Source organism: Cnephaeus nilssonii (assembly GCF_951640355.1).
Source record: "Cnephaeus nilssonii genome assembly, chromosome: 10".
NCBI lineage: Eukaryota > Metazoa > Chordata > Mammalia > Chiroptera > Vespertilionidae > Cnephaeus > Cnephaeus nilssonii.
The window spans coordinates 30,786,854-30,802,121 of record NC_137081.1 but is presented as its reverse complement, the minus strand read 5'-3'; the positions used below and the strand labels follow the sequence as shown (position 1 = coordinate 30,802,121).

The window sequence follows — 15,268 nt, the reverse complement described above, 5'->3', positions numbered from 1 at the left end:
AGACCGCGGGGCGAGGCGGTGCTGCCCCAGCCTTAGCCTGGCCGCGCCCTCCTCGCCGCCCCTCGCCCGCGGGCCGCGCCCTCGTCCCGCGCTGGAGCTGCCACCCGGATCCCCGCGGGGCTCCACCCTGCGAGGAAGGAAACCCCAACGGAGGAGACGGCGCCACCAGGCCTCGGGCCGGTGGGCAAGGGCCCGAGGTGGTCCCCGAGCAGCCTGCAACCGGCCGGGATTTCTCTCCCAGAGAGAGGCCTTTGTTCGCTGTCACCCTGCTTTCTGTCCCAGCCTAGTTTCTCGCCAGGCCCCAACCTGGACTCCTGCCCCAGTAGCAAGGAGCAGAGACCACATGGGGCGTTTTCGTCCCCGCTCAGTCGCCCAGGAAATCTGCCGCTTGGACACCTTTCTTGGAGGTGGGAACGCTGGGCTCTGCTCATGCCCCTCTGCCCCCATCCCTGGAGCCCTTCTTCACTCCTGTGCCTTCCCCTGGCGTCTGTGCGGTGACATCCACATCCCGGGGTTGTGGTCTTATAATCGGACCACCAAGGCGTTGGGTCTCCCTGTCACTACTTGAGCCAATTAAACAGAGACAGGGTTGAATCAAAGATGAGTGTTTATTCCAATAATGCCGACAGCATGGGAGAGCAGCAGGTCATCCATAAAAATCTCTGCACCCCACCATAAGCCAGCTGCTTACTATATTGGGTAGAAGGGCAAAGATTACGTGGGGAAGTAGGAATTACAGGCATGGGAAAGGAGGCTCGGGATAATTATTACAGGTTAAAAGTCATAGGGGCTGGCGGGGGTGGGGTGGGGGGGGCATTGCAGGAGGGCGGGTGTCTCTGGGCAACCTGGGACCAGATTACAGACAATAGGGGCTGGGGGTTGTAAAGAGTAGGTGCCTCCTGGATTAGATTGTTTCAGCCACAAGTTTGTAAATCTCTCCATAATGATAGGTGGTTCTCGGGACAGGAGGATGGACTGCATTCCAATGTTAGCTCTCATGTCCCAGGGCGTACAAGACTCAGCCAGGTTAGAATATGCTTCCTCTAATCAGAACAGACCATCATGGATAACAGAGCATGGTTAATATTCCTTATTATAATTGAGGCTGGTCCCCAATATTCTATTTCTGCCCCTAACAGTCTTGGGAGCCAGCTGTGGTCCTGGGAGTGGAGAGGGGGAGTGGGGGCCTGTCTGACCACCGGCCCAAGTTTCTGGAGTGGGCCTCGTTATTAGGTTATTCCTTCTCCTGCCCAGCTCTGTTTCTCACCATTGCTGAATCCCAAAGCCCAGGCTAGGAGACAAGGTCCAGAGTTTCATGCAGGGGCCAGCAGTAATCTGCCATTGTGCCCTGCCCTACCTCAACTTACCCAACTTTGACCAGGGTAATAATGACCACCTCCTCTTGCTAAGAGGACCCTGCTTGTCTTGTTCAAGTTCACTGTGGTGAAGGCCATCTGTGGGAGGTGATTTTCTTCATCAAACACTCTATTTTAACAAGTACTCATAAAAATACAGGAGGTCAGAAATGAAACCAGGTGTTTTAGGTGAATCCTATTTCCTCATTGGTTAATACTTAAAATTCAGAGATGCAGAGGAATTTTTTAATCCACAGAGTTGTGGGAGTACACCTAAGAATGCCTCAGATCTTTCTAAAGCACATGGTTAAAGGAAAGCGTACCAGACCGGGCCAACCAGATCCTTACACTTGGCATTTATCAGACTGGAGCAGGGAAACAGGTTTTTCTTCTTAGTCCTGGAAATGTGAGCGTGTGGGCTTGGAGCCTCCAGGAGCCATGTTCCCTGCAGGAGCAGAAACCTGGAGGAGAATGCTGAATAAACCCAAAAAGGCTCTGGAGGCTTCAGCTAGAAATAAATGATAAAGGTTTATTCAAAGGTCTTAAGGTTTGCATACCAGAAACAACTGGACAATACCCAGTGTTTCAAAGAAGAAAGAAAAGCTGAGGGCTCTTACAGTAAAAAGCACATTCTTGAGAAGAATTAGTCCTGCATTCTTCTCCTCTGGATTGGTTGGAGATGATAATTCTTTAGATGACCGATTGTCTGCATCCTGGATGTCAGGAGGTCTGGATACCTGAACATTCTTCCTCAGTCCTTCAGGGGTAATCGGAGGGTTATCTGGAGGTCTGATGTATATCGAGGCATTCGCACAGGACTGGAAAGTTCAAAAACTTAAGTTCCCAGGCTAGCTAAAGCAAGAATAGAATCATTTCCTCAGGCTTCAACCTACTTGATTTTAGTAATTGAGCAACTTGACTATGGTGACTCCATTATATTTCTTCGCTCTATTTCTCAAGAGGCAGAGTTGCCATGGTAGGTAGTGGGCACAAGCAATGGAGACAGTCCTTACAGCTTGGAGTCCCTGACATCAGGCATCTCCAAAGCCAGGTTCTTCCTAGCCCTTCTCTGCCCAGCCCATCCATCTATTAGTGCCTAAGTAAGTTACTTCATGTTGCGTTTCTGTCAGTTCCAACTAAGCGATTTCCACAAAGCAGAACACCCCAAGGAAGAAAAAATAAAAGCACACCTGTCACTTGTCACATGCCAACTGTTCAATGTTGTTTGTTTGTTTTTAGTGTACATTATTGATCACAGCATCCCTGTGAGGGAATGGGAGACCTATTTTATAGATGAAGAGACGGAGGTTTGGAGACAGTAAGGCCCTCATCTAGGACCACAGTGTCCACTTGAGGAGGACTCCACAGGATGGGCCAGTGGAGGTTCAATGGATACTGCCCGTCCAGAGACCCCTCAGCCAAGCCCTGCCCTTTACAGACTCTGCCATGGCTAGGTCCTTCCTGGAGGCCCCTGAGCCTGCTGTGGTCTGAGGTCGGGGCACTGTTATGCAAACTATGCCATGGTGTTGGGCTCTGGCAGCAAGTCCAGTTGGACAGTCTGTGCCCTTCTGCCCGTCTGGCTTTGTTCCTCAGAGATTCTGAACACATTTCCCACCTGAGTGAGTCAGCTCAACTGGTGGCATCTCAGGTTTATTCTGAAGCCCGGTGATGTAACAAATATATATTGGTTTCTGCCCCCTTGGTTCCTGGCACAGTTTCTAACACCCGTGTAATTTCCTGAGTGGTAGGAATGACTCTTGGAAGATGGGGGCTGCTCGCCAGAGGAACCAACCTTGAGATTAGAGCATTGGAACTTTTAGTCCCGCCCACCCCCCTTCCCCTCCCGCCACACACACACACACACACACCTCTGGGGAGAGGAGGCTGGAGATTGAGTTAATCACCAATGGCCAATGCTTTACTTTAACCAATCATGCCTGCATAATGAAACTTCCATAACAACCCTAAACCACAAGGTTCAGATTGCTTCTGGGTTGTTGAATGGATCCCTATACCAGGAAGCTGTGGCCCCCCAACTCCATGGAGACAGAAACTCTTGTGCTCTGGACCCTTCTGGACCTTGCCTGATGTACTTTTTCATCTGGCTGCTCATTTATATCCTTTATAATACCCTTTATAATAAACTGGCAATAGTGAGTAATGTGTTTCCCTGAATTCTGTGAGCTGTTATAGCAAATTATCCAACCTGAGGAGGAAGTCATGGGAATCCCTGATTTTGTAGCCAAGTCAGACAGACGTGTGGGTAACCTGGGGACCCACCTTTAGTGATGGCATCTTTAGTGATGCAGTCTTATGGGACTTAACCTGTGGGGTCTGTACTGACCCGAGGTGGTTAGTGTCAGAATTGAATTGCAGGACACCCACAGAGAACTGAAGAATTGTTTGGTGTGAAAAACTCACACATTTAGTGTTGGAAGTGTTGTGAGTAAAGAAACAGTTTTTATTGAACTCACTTCTCTTCAGAGATTAACCTCAAATAGTCTGGGGCCCTCCTTGGTGCAGGCTAGTGATGCCTCTCTCCAGCAGAGGGCGTCCTCTGCTCCCTTAGGGGATTCAAAGCTCAAGATCCAGGAGGCCTAAGAAACAGGGCTTTCTCTTAGCCCAGAGAGGGTCCAGTTTTGCATTTAAATATTTAAATGTGTACTTAAGTTTACCTTTACACTTTATCACATCCCCTGGGGGACTGTCCTTATCTATGATCACTTTCTTCAGGAGACACTTTCCGGGATAGAACCTGTGCATCAACCAGCCAAACCTATAAACTTGACTGTAGTCCTGTGGTGACTAACCAATTAGCCTAGTGGCCATAGACTAAACAAGAATATTGTCCTTACAAAACAAGTCAAAACACTGACAGATTTATTTTTATTTTTTCTTACCATATTAAAAGTGGCCTCAAATTTCTAACTATTCTTACAAAAAAAGAGATTCTTTTTTAAAAATAATCTTCCAACTTAAATTTTTTTTTCATTGATTTCAGAGTGGAAGGGAGAGGGAAAGAGAGATAGAAACATCAATGATGAGAGAGAATTATCGATCAGCTGTCTCCTGCACAGCCCCCAACCAGGGGTCGAGCCTGCAACCTGGGCATGTGCCCTGACTGGGAATCGCACCAATGACGTCCTGGTTCATCGATTGATGCTCAACCACTGAGCCACACCAGCGGGGTCAAACTTTTTTTTTTTTTTAAATCCTCACCGGAGGTTATGTGTTAAGAGAGGAAGGGAGGACAGGAGAGAGAGAAACATCGATGTGAGAGAAACATCCATCAGTTGCCTCCCATATGTGCCCCGACCAGGGATCAAACCTGAAACCTAGTATGTGCCCTGACTGGGAATTGAACCTAAAACCATTTTGGTGCATGGGACAATGCTCTAACCAACTAAACTACCCGGCCAGGGCAAAACTTTCGAACTTTAAAGATCATTTGAATTTGTGGATCCCACTCCTCAATACCCATCTCAGATGGTGGAAAACAGCAGTCTCTAGTCACAGGTTGGTTTTTCCTGAACACAGGCTCTCAGCCAGGAGAAAGCCGAGTGTGTGGAGGGGGAGGGAGACTGCCCTGCAGACCCCACATCACTCCCATCAGCTCCCCAGGAGCTCTAGAGCTGGAGCTGGAGTTGTTCCAAGCTGGCCCAGGACAGTCGGGCCTTACACTCCCTCACAGACCAGTCACTGGATCGGGCCACCCAGGAGGGCGTGACCTTGGGCCAGGCGGTGCTTTGAAGGGGCTGGCACTGAAAGCTGTCCGCTGATGGTGCTCATAGCAGCTGCGGGAACCGGTCCTTCAATGAAGGGGACAATCCACCCTGGGCGGGGGGGGGGGGGGCACCAAGTCCCTGCTGCCATCTGCCAGGACTTGTCGGTGCCCTTCTCTTAGCCAAGCCCCTGCTGGGCTCAGATGTTAGGCTACTGTGCCTGCCCGCTGGCTCTTGGCCCAGCCTAAATGTTCCTTTAAGCAGATCCTCTGCTTTCTGGCCAATCTCCCAGGGGCAGAAGACCCGCCCAGAAAGATGGCTGTCTCTCCTAGAGAAAGATGGGTGTTTGTCGGTGGGAACCCTGTTGTATAGAGGAGCAGCAGTGAGAAGGGGCCAGCTTTGTTGGGGTGAATTTGTAACTTTGTCATGCCTCAGTTCTCAACACGAAAGAGTACCCTACATACAGCCACCCTGTTATTCTGACTGCTCATTGTTTCCCCCTTTTCTTTTTAAGTATATTTTTATTGATTTCAGAGAGGAAGGGAAAGGGAGAGCGAGATAGAAACCTCAATGATGAGAGAGAATCGTTGATCGGCTGCCTCCTGCACGCCTCACACTGGGGATCATCAGGTCCACAACCCAGGCATGTGCCCTAACTGAGTATCAAACTGTGACCTCCTGGTTCATAGGTCGACACTCAACCACTGAGCCACGGCAGCTGGGTTGTTTTCCCCCTTAAACACCACCGTCTGTGCCTACGCACTGCCTCTCCCCAATAGTGCTCCCCTTCTTCAAATTTTATCCATCTGCCAAGGTGGTCCATATGCCCGTGGTGACTCCTGCTTGCTGACTGCTCCTGTGTCTATGAACTGCTCCCTCTTGCCTGGGGAGGGGTCTATCCCCAAGCTCATGTCTTCCGGCCTTTTCCAGAACTGGGGTGTGCCCACTTCTCTCCGTGTTGGACTCCTCTGAGTGTGCAGCTCTGACCTTCTCCCCGAGTACACTGGTACCCAGATGCCTGGGGGGGTCCCACCTGCAGAGAAGATGTGTTGCCAAGCAGATTGGCCAACACAACTGTTTATCCCGAAGCAAAGAGGAAGGCTGGAAGCAAGCAGGAAAGTCAGCCCTTGGCACAGAGCTCTATAGCACCCTCTGCCACAATAATGACAATGCTCACTAACACATAGCACTCAACTAGGGCCAGTCACGGCTCCAAGCACATGACTCATGAACTCGCATAATCCTCACAACAGCCCAATGCAGTAGGTGCTATCATTGTCACTTTACAGATGAGGAAACTGAGGCACAAGGAGATAAAAGTAACACAGCTAGTACGAGGTAGAGCCAGGATTCAAGGTGCCTGGGCCCCAAGGCCGTACTCTTTACAACTCTTCCAGCTTTAACACATGTCCTGTGGGGATCCCCCGATTCTTGGCTGACCCTGACTCCAGAGGTAGGCGTGAGGCCCAGGCCAGATAGCCCATTCCCGTGGCCTCAGTGCTTGGTTCAGGAGAGAGCATGGGAGCCAAGCCAGGCCCTGTAGGACCCTCCCCCAAGACTCTCCTGCCAGAGCCAGTGGGAACAAGGGCCTCTCTTTCCAAGAAGGTGGCTGAGCCACCTGAGAATGGAGCCAGCCAGCACAGACTGGAGTGGGGGGGTGGGGTGGGGGGGGGAGGGTGTTGGAGCTGGAAAGATAGAACCCTGAGGACAAGGCTGAACCCTGGGCCCGGCCACACCCACACTTGGCCGTTGTGCTAGTCAGCTAATCCCTTCACCCAGTCAGGGCTGGTTTCTGTCCCTTCTGAACTGTTGGTTACCTTTGACGTTCCAGTGTCTAGTAGTAGCTGGCACATAGTGGCATTTACCTGGCTCAGAATTTTTTATTGACAGCCTTTGGGGCCTACACTGGCAGCTTTATCGCCCATTCTCTGCTCTGGGCTCAGCCCAGGTTGAACTGCTGAACTACCCGCCCCCACCAAGTACCCGTCACATCCGCATCAGCTTTCCTTCCTTTGGCCTCTGTCGGGGACCCCACCTCTCCTCTCTTTCTAGGTCTGATTCAATTGCTTCTCCAAGGGGCCTTGATCACTGGGAGCTGAATTGACATCCTCCTTCCTCTGAACCTTTGCTTTCACTGCATGGAAACAGTTCGCGGCTCACCTACAGCAAGTGGCAGCTGCTCGAGGAAAACGGTAGACACACCTGGTTCACCTGGTACCCCTCCCCTTGGGGCTTGGTATTAGATTTCCTCGCGAGCCATCTGCAGGGTAGGAGTGGCAAATATGCACCTCTGGGGGCCGGCAGGTGACATCAGTCACTGATGCAGGCCAGGTAGGTCTCTCTTAAAGTGGGCAGCTCACCTGCCAGTTGCTCTGAAGTAATAAGGCCCCTAGATTTTTTAAAAAATATATATTTTTATTGATTTCAGAGAGGAATGGAGAGGGAGAGAGAGAGATAGAAATATCAATGATGAGAGAGAATCATTGATCGGCTGTCTCCTGCATGTCCCCTGCTGGGGATCAAGCCCGCAACCCAGGCATGTGCCCTTGTCCGGACTCGAACCCAGGACCTTTCAAGTCTGCAGGCCGACGCTCTATTTACTGAGCCAAACCGGCTAGGGCAAGGCCCCTGGATTTTTAAAGAGAAGCAGAAATTTATATGTTTATATAAGCATTCTGGGTTTTTAAATGTTAGCAGTTAATTCACAATCTGAGAGACACTGTGTAGGGCAAACACATTTGGAGACGCTGCTAGAAGTGAGGAGTGAATGACTCCGCGTCCAGGGCTGCAGCACGAAGGAGTGCGGGGTGTGACCTGCCTAAGGCACCGGGCCAAGGGCAGGAGTGGGGCTCATGTCCAGTAGGAGCTTCACTCACCAAGTCACGTGACCAGTGTGATACTGTATCCAGCCAGAGGGCTGGTGGATTTCCAAAGCAGGCGGCTGCCTTCCCAAGGAGGACAGCGTCACAGACAAGAGTAAAAACACATAAACAGACCTGGGTCTAGGGTGACCCACTTGTCCTGGTTTGCCTGGGGTTTTCCTGCTTTTAAACCTGAAAGTCTCACCTCCCAGGAACCTCTTAGTCCCAGGCAAACTGGGACGGCTGGTCACCCTACCTAGATCCCTGTTCCCACCGTGTCCCTGGCCCGCTAGAGGATATCGTAGTGACAGCTGAAATGTTCGAGCGCATCAAGTGCCAGACCCCATGTGTTAGGACCTGCATGGTTTCCCTTATGTCTCATAACATCTTCGTGGTGTGGTTCGTTATCCGTCCTGCAGAGGGCAGTCGGAGCTTCAGAGGTGAAATGACTGGCCCAGGGCCAGCAGTGGCGCTGGGGTTTCAGCCCACGTTGGTCTGGCTCCGTGTCCGCAGGCCCTCGCAGAGAGCCCCAGCCTCCGAGGCCAGGAGGCCTGGGGAGGGTCAGCCCCCTTCCTCAGGAGCACACTTACCCGGTTGGAGGTTTCACCAGGATCAGTTTTTGCAGGTCTGAGACCTCTACTCCTGGCCCCCACCGCTGCCCGGCTCGTTCATTTCTGCACTTTGGCTCCAGCCCCTGAATGGGACCACCCGGGAAGCCCTCAGGGGACCCCTTTCTGTTTCCGGACACCCTAGCCCGCTCCTGTCCCTCCGCCCAGTGCCCACCGCAGAAACCAGCTTGGTCTGGGGAGAGCTATCGCAGGCTGGCAGGGGCAAGGGGGCAGGGCATGAGTGTCCCAGGGTCTCAGGAGGCTGCTGAGCCAGTCCTTTGGGGGCTTGCTGTGCAGGGTCTAGTCATAGTTGAGGCCAGAGTGGGTGAGTTGGCTGGTCATGTAACACACGGCTGAGCGAATGCCTTCTACAGTCCTCTGCTCCGTCCTCTCCAGCATGCGGTTGACAGAGCGAAGGACCTAGCCAGTCCCGGCTACCAGCCCGGAGGAGAAGGCCGACCTGGCATTCCCCAGGATGCTGGAGACCGAGCACAGGCTGGGCCCTGGGCTGTGCAGCAGGTCTGTACGGAGCTGTGTCCCGAGGCCAGGAGGCCCGTGGCCATGCTCATGGTGGCCTCAGACCAGACCAGGATGTCTGCCAGGGAGCTGATGGACCCCTCGCCCCCTCCCAGCAAGCTGGTCATGGAGCGCATGTAGGCGTTCTCCTCACAGGCTGTGTACAGACTTGAGTCCAGATGCCTTCTCCCCAGGGCCACCGTGGGGGCGCCAGGCAAGCAGGTCACACTGCTTCCTGGGGAGGGCGGGACCGGTGGAGCCTACAGGTCTCTTGAGCAGTCTATCAAACCCCCCTCGGTCACTGCCTGGGACTCAGCCGATGGCAAAGCTTCAGTGTCAGGGTTCACGGCCTCCGGACCCTCAGATTTCTCAATAGCCTCAATGGTGCTCAGCTAAAGCAGCTGAAGCTATCTCCAGACTAAGCACTACAGGGCTCACCATTTGAAGCAGCAAAGATGGTCATTTCTCCCCCAGTCTACACTAATGAGCAGAGAGCTATAAACCAATCTAGTCAATTGGCCCCTGGGCTCCCCAGTCTTTGGCTGGCTGCTCCTCAGGATGCTCCATCTCAGCTCTGGGCTCCCAGGGCAGCCTCTCTGCACATCAGCTCTGTAAGAGGGTCTCCAGGTTCTCCTTCTTCCCAGAACTCCCCTTCCTGCAAGTTCAAGGCACAAGGAGCGAGAGTAACCTAGGTGCCATTAGCAGATGGTATGAGAATTCCACCTAGAACATCACTGGGTTTGTTTGCAAGAAACAGGATAATCAGCCCCAGGGGGTGGGGCTGAGACCCCAAAGGCATTCTCAAGTGACAAGGAAGTTGCTACCCAGCTTTCTAAGGAGGCAGATGCCATTAGCCCGAGGGCCTTTGTTTGGAAAGAGCTGGGTTTGGGCCAGGGGCCTACAGCCCAATTGTTCCACTGGAGAGGGGGCAGGGTTCTGGGAAATGAAGGCCGAGTTAGAGGGGGGCAGCAAGGCAGCTGTGCTGAGAGGGAGGGTCAGGCTTCCCTGGGGATGCAGCAGGTGAGGCTTGGGGAGAATAGAAATATCAGAGGGAATTTTTAAGTTGTTTGTGTTGAGGTCTCCAGGGTACACCCCTTACCTTCTCCACACATCAGAAATCATACCTTATTTGCTAGTACTTTTGGGTAAGCGCTGGCAGTCAGGGGACTACAGGTTTTGTGTGTGTGTGTGTGTGTGTGTGTGTGTGTGTGTGTGTGTGTGTATCTCCTAGACATTGGCTTGGAGCAGACGACTGTCTTTGGGGACACAGCTACAGAGCTAGTGGAGGGCTGAGTTACAAAATGGTGCTGGGACAATTGGTTAAGTATTTGGAAAAACACTAAGTTAGTTTCTAACTTTCACTTTCAGTTTTTAAAGAGGTAAATGCAGAGAGAGGGGATCAAAGGCAAACTAAAAAAAAAATATTTGATTTTGTGAAGAAGTACTTTCTAAGCTTTAAAGCCAGTAAAAAAATTCTGAAGGAGAAAATAGAGATAAAAAAAAATGCTCTAAAAATTTTAAGAGCAAACCACAAACTGGGAAAAATATATTTGCTACAAATACAACTGAGTTAATACTATATACATACTAGGGGCCCAGTGCACGAATTCGTGCACCTTGAAAGGAACTGTGGGCCTCTGACTCTGCACCCCCCCCCTGCTCAGCCCCTCCCACCAGGGCCCCTGGGCTCCTGTCTGCCGGGCAGCCTTCTCCTGCTCCCACCTCCGCTGCTCCCACATGCTGACAGAGCCGGCCCCACTTGCATCTGCCGATGGCATGAAGTGATTGGGGCCCTGCGCCAGCAGTGGGTGTGAGCGCCAGTTGGGACCGCAGCACACAGGAGGGCGGAGTGTGTGGGAGCAAAGAATTTTCAGTAACCACCAGAGGCTCGCCTCCATGACAGTGACCCGCACCCCACCTTGGTCTGGCGCCCCCGCTCACCTGCTCCACCATCCTGCTGCAGCCAATGCCCGTCATGTTCCGCACATGCCCCCTGGTGGTCTGCACACATCATAGCGACCGGTTGTTCGTTTGTTCCACCGTTAGGTCTATTTGCATATTAGTTTATATATATATATATATATATATATATATATATATATATATATATATGTGTGTGTGTGTGTGTGTGTGTGTGTGTATCTTCCAAGTGATGGACCAGACACCATTAGTTACCCAGTAACACAATATGCAAAAGATGAGAACAGACCATTCATCCAAGAAATCTAAATAACTAATAAACAAAGGAAAATATTCAAATGTATTAGCAGTCAAAGAAATATATGATTTAAAAATAAACTATCTGTAGGTAGTGGTATTATAAGTGACTTAAAATTGTTTTCTTTGGCAAACTGTATTTTCTAATTAATTGTTTACAGTAACATTTATTGCTTGCATTAAGAGAAGATCCTAAAAGGTAAAAGCACAGGATACCATTAAATAATGAGTAGCCAGAGTCAGAGATTTCTAGTTGTGGTGGATCACGGGCAAGTTTTTTCTTTCAACAATGAGTAGGTATTACTTTAAGTATTAGAACTAATTTGCAAGTTAAAATAAATTCCTTCTTTCTAACCTCCCAGAAGCCTGTGCTCTGCATGCAAATAGGATTCCTGGGGCCACCCAAACGCCCACTCCGCAGTGGGAAGGCAACTGAACTGAGAGACCACCCCTCCCACATCCATCCCTAAAACAAAGGGGTGCATCAGCCCCCCCCCCCCCCACACACACACCACATACACACCCCCAGGGCTGCCCAGGCCTCAGGACATCCCCATCTCCAGGGCCCACCTAGTTTCTCCTGGCCCTTAGGTCTGGCTTGCCAACTGCTAGGAGAGGACTCAGGGCCAGAGTGGGACTGCCTGAAGGCCAGGGAGGAGGGGCGGGCCACCCCAGGCCCCTCAGAGGCCTGGCTGGTGGCTGTGCAGTGGCCTGAGGGGGCTCTGAGGGGCTCTGGTGCAGACCAGCCTTGAGAGGGCGGAAATCAAACCATGATCCCTCTGCCTGCGGCATGTCCCCCCACCCATCCTTCTCATTTACTCCTGGGTGTCTGAAGTGTGTCCCCTTAAAAGGCACGTGTTGACATCCTAATCCCCAGTATCTCAGAATGTGACTGTATTTGGAGACTGGGCCTTTAAATTCTAATTGAGTTAGAATGAGGCCATTGGTGTGGGCCCTAATGCAGTGTGACTGGTGTCCTTTCAAGAAGAGGCAGTTTGGACACAAACACACATAAATGTCTATAAACCGAGGGGAGAGGCCAGGAACAGCTCCTTCCCTCACAGCCCTCAGAAGGAACGAACCCCTCCAACATCTTGATTTCTGCCTCCTGCCTCCAGAACTGTGGGAAAGTACAGTTCTGCTGTTTCAGCCCCCAGTCTGTGGTACCTGTAATGGCAACCCTGGCAGACGGATGCAGTGCTCTTGAGCCGGATTGGGCCTCAAATAGAATTTTAAAGAAGTTAAAGATAGGTGCCTGCTCGAAAAAAAATTTATTATCCAGTTTGAGAGACAGGTCATCAGTCTGTTGTCACAACACAGCCCAGTGGGCCAAATGCACAATCACAGCAGTGTGCAGTGGCAAGATCCAGGATGTCTAGCCAGCATCCTGGCCAGCCGGGAGCCAAGCCACGGGGTACAGGGAGGTCACAGGGTTTTGCCCTCAGGCTCCCCAGCTCTCTCCCAGGCCCAGGGATCTGCTAGTCATCTACAGGGTGGCAGTGGGATGGGGTGGGGTGCTGTGACTCTGCATGGAGCCAGCTTTGTTCCATCCCTGGGGCATCCTGTGGATGGTGACCCCTTTGAAATGCCTGTGTCTCCCAGGATTGGGGCCCCTCAGCTCAGAAGGAGTGGGAAGAGGGGTTTCCCTGGGGTTACTGCTCTAAGAGAGAGTTACTCACTGAGCCATAGTTCTAAACTAGTGGTTTTTAGCCGCTTTAAGTCAGGAAGAACCATTTGGAGAAGTGATGAAAGATATGGACCCCTCCCCAGAAATAATGCACACACATGCATTCCCTGAGCCCCACCTCTACGATATGAGCCATCTCTGGTTATTTGCATTCCAGGGACCTGCAGATCCTTGAAACCCACTTGCCGGGTGGCTTGTAGGCAAGCAGAGTGTGGAGCGGCGGTAGGGGTGGGTGAGCAGGGATGCAATCCAGGTGGAAGACACCAGAGTAGCAAGAAGTGCCAATAGGCCCTAGCTGGTTTGGCTCAGTGGATAGAGCGTCGGCCTGCAGACTGAAGGGTCCCAGGTTCATTTCTGGTTAAGGACACATGCCAGGGTTGCGGGCTCCATCCCCAGTAGGGGGCGTGCAGGAGGCAGCTGATCAATGATTCTCTCTCATCATTGATGTTTCTATTTCTCACTCTCCTCTCTGAAATCAATAAAAAAGATATATTTTTTAAAAAGTGCCAACAGTAAGAACACTCAGGCTGGTCCTGGAGGGAGGAGGTCTTACTTCCTCCTGGAGGCTGAGAGGGTGGGGCAGTGTTCTGGGCAGGAGAGAGGCCTGGAGGAAGGAGGAAGCAGAGCTTTGAGAAGACTTGAGGAGGAAGCCTCTAGAAGCACAGCGCTGTAAGAGCCTTCCTACCACATTGCTACAATGGCTGAGCATCAGTTTTTGCAACTGTTTCCAGAAATTCAGGCCTTATCTTCCAGGACAGAGCAGAAAGAACAGGGTCAGAAAGTCCAGTTCAGGTTTTGAATGAGTAGAACAGTAAGTCCTGACCTGCCCCAAACAGGAATGTGATCATGGGGGATGGTCAGCAAGGAGTTCAGGAAAGGAGGGTTTGTGGATCCAGCATTGCTGACAGGAGAGTGCTCTTCCCAGTGTGTCCCTTGGAGGGGATGGACCCTGAGCTTGCACACGCCTAGAGGAGTCCCACTCACCCTGCTCTGTGTCCACACTCAGCCAGCACCTTGGGTGTCCTTTGGCTTCTGCAGTGAATGCTGTTATGGTCCCCAAAAGACATGTCAACCTGCAACCTTAGAATGTGACCTATTTGGAATAAGGGTCTTTGCAGGTGTAATTAAGTGAAGGATGGTCAGATGAGGTCATCTTGTAGGGTGGGCCCTGAATCTGATGACTGGGGTCCTAATAAGAGAAAGAGGAGGGAGTTGAGAATGAGACACGGAAGGGAAGGTCTTGTGAAGATGGAGGCAGAGGTGGGAATCAATGATGCATCTACAAGCCCAGGACACCGTGGGTTGTCGGCAACCACCAGAAGAGAGGAAGGAGGCAGAGGGTTCTCCCTCAGAGCTCCAGAGGAGCCAATCCTGCCACCGTCTTGATTTCTGACATCTGGTCTCCAGACTGTGAGAGAATAAGGCCATCAAGTTTGGGTTGTTTGTTACATCAGCACTAGAAGTGAATATAGCTTCTGATGGTGATCAGAGGTGCTGGCAAAGGACCTCATATTGGAATAAAATTGGGAAACACTGTGTCAAACTATAGGTTTCTTTGTTCAAGAACTTTTCAGAGTCTTTTTTTTTTATCCTCACCTGAGGATATATATATTTTTCTTTTTGTGTGTGTGTTTTTATTTTGAGGATATTTCCCCATTGATTTTTCAGAGAGAGTGGACTGGAGAGGCAGAGACAGAGAGAGAAACATCAATGTTGTGTGGCTCCCACATACACCCCAACCAGGGCTGGGAGCCTGCAATCGAGGTACGTGCCCTTCACCTGAATCGAACCCGGGACCCTTCAGTCCACAGGTTGACGCTCTTTACACTGAGCCAAACCTGCTATGGCTCTCAGAGTCTGTAATAGGCCACAGAGCTTTATGAATTTCCAAGGGTGGAGGATGAGTATTGAACATGCATTTCCCAAACTTATTTAACCAAGAATCCCTTTTGTATTAGTCAGCTTGGGCTGCCATAATAGAATATCACAGACTGGGTGGTACAACAGACATTTTCTACAGTTCTAGGGGCTGCAAGTCTGAGATCAAGGTATTGGGAGAATTGATGTCTGGTGAGACTTCTTTTACTGGCTTGCAGATACCCACCTTCTCATTGTGTTCTCACATGGCCTCTTCTCTGTGCATATCTGGAGAGGGGGAGGGGTGGTGGGAGGGAACTCAGGAACTCTGATATCTCTTCATCTTCTTATAAGTATGGATTTTATTGGATTAGGGTCCTATGAATCTGGCCTCATTTAATCTGATTGTCTCCTTAAAAGCCTATCTCAAGCCCTGACTGGTTTT

At 51.1% G+C, this 15,268-nt stretch overlaps 1 pseudogene across 1 annotated transcript; it reads right to left on the bottom strand.

Annotated features, from left to right (window-relative positions):
* Positions 1-8,846: 8,846 nt before the first annotated feature.
* On the bottom strand, positions 8,847-13,102 carry LOC307106562 (testis-expressed protein 44-like; annotated as a pseudogene). The gene is made up of 2 exons: positions 13,085-13,102; positions 8,847-9,454 (listed from the first exon to the last, which is right to left on the bottom strand). The product of its transcript is annotated as a testis-expressed protein 44-like (transcript).
* Between the last annotated feature and the right edge of the window lie 2,166 nt (positions 13,103-15,268).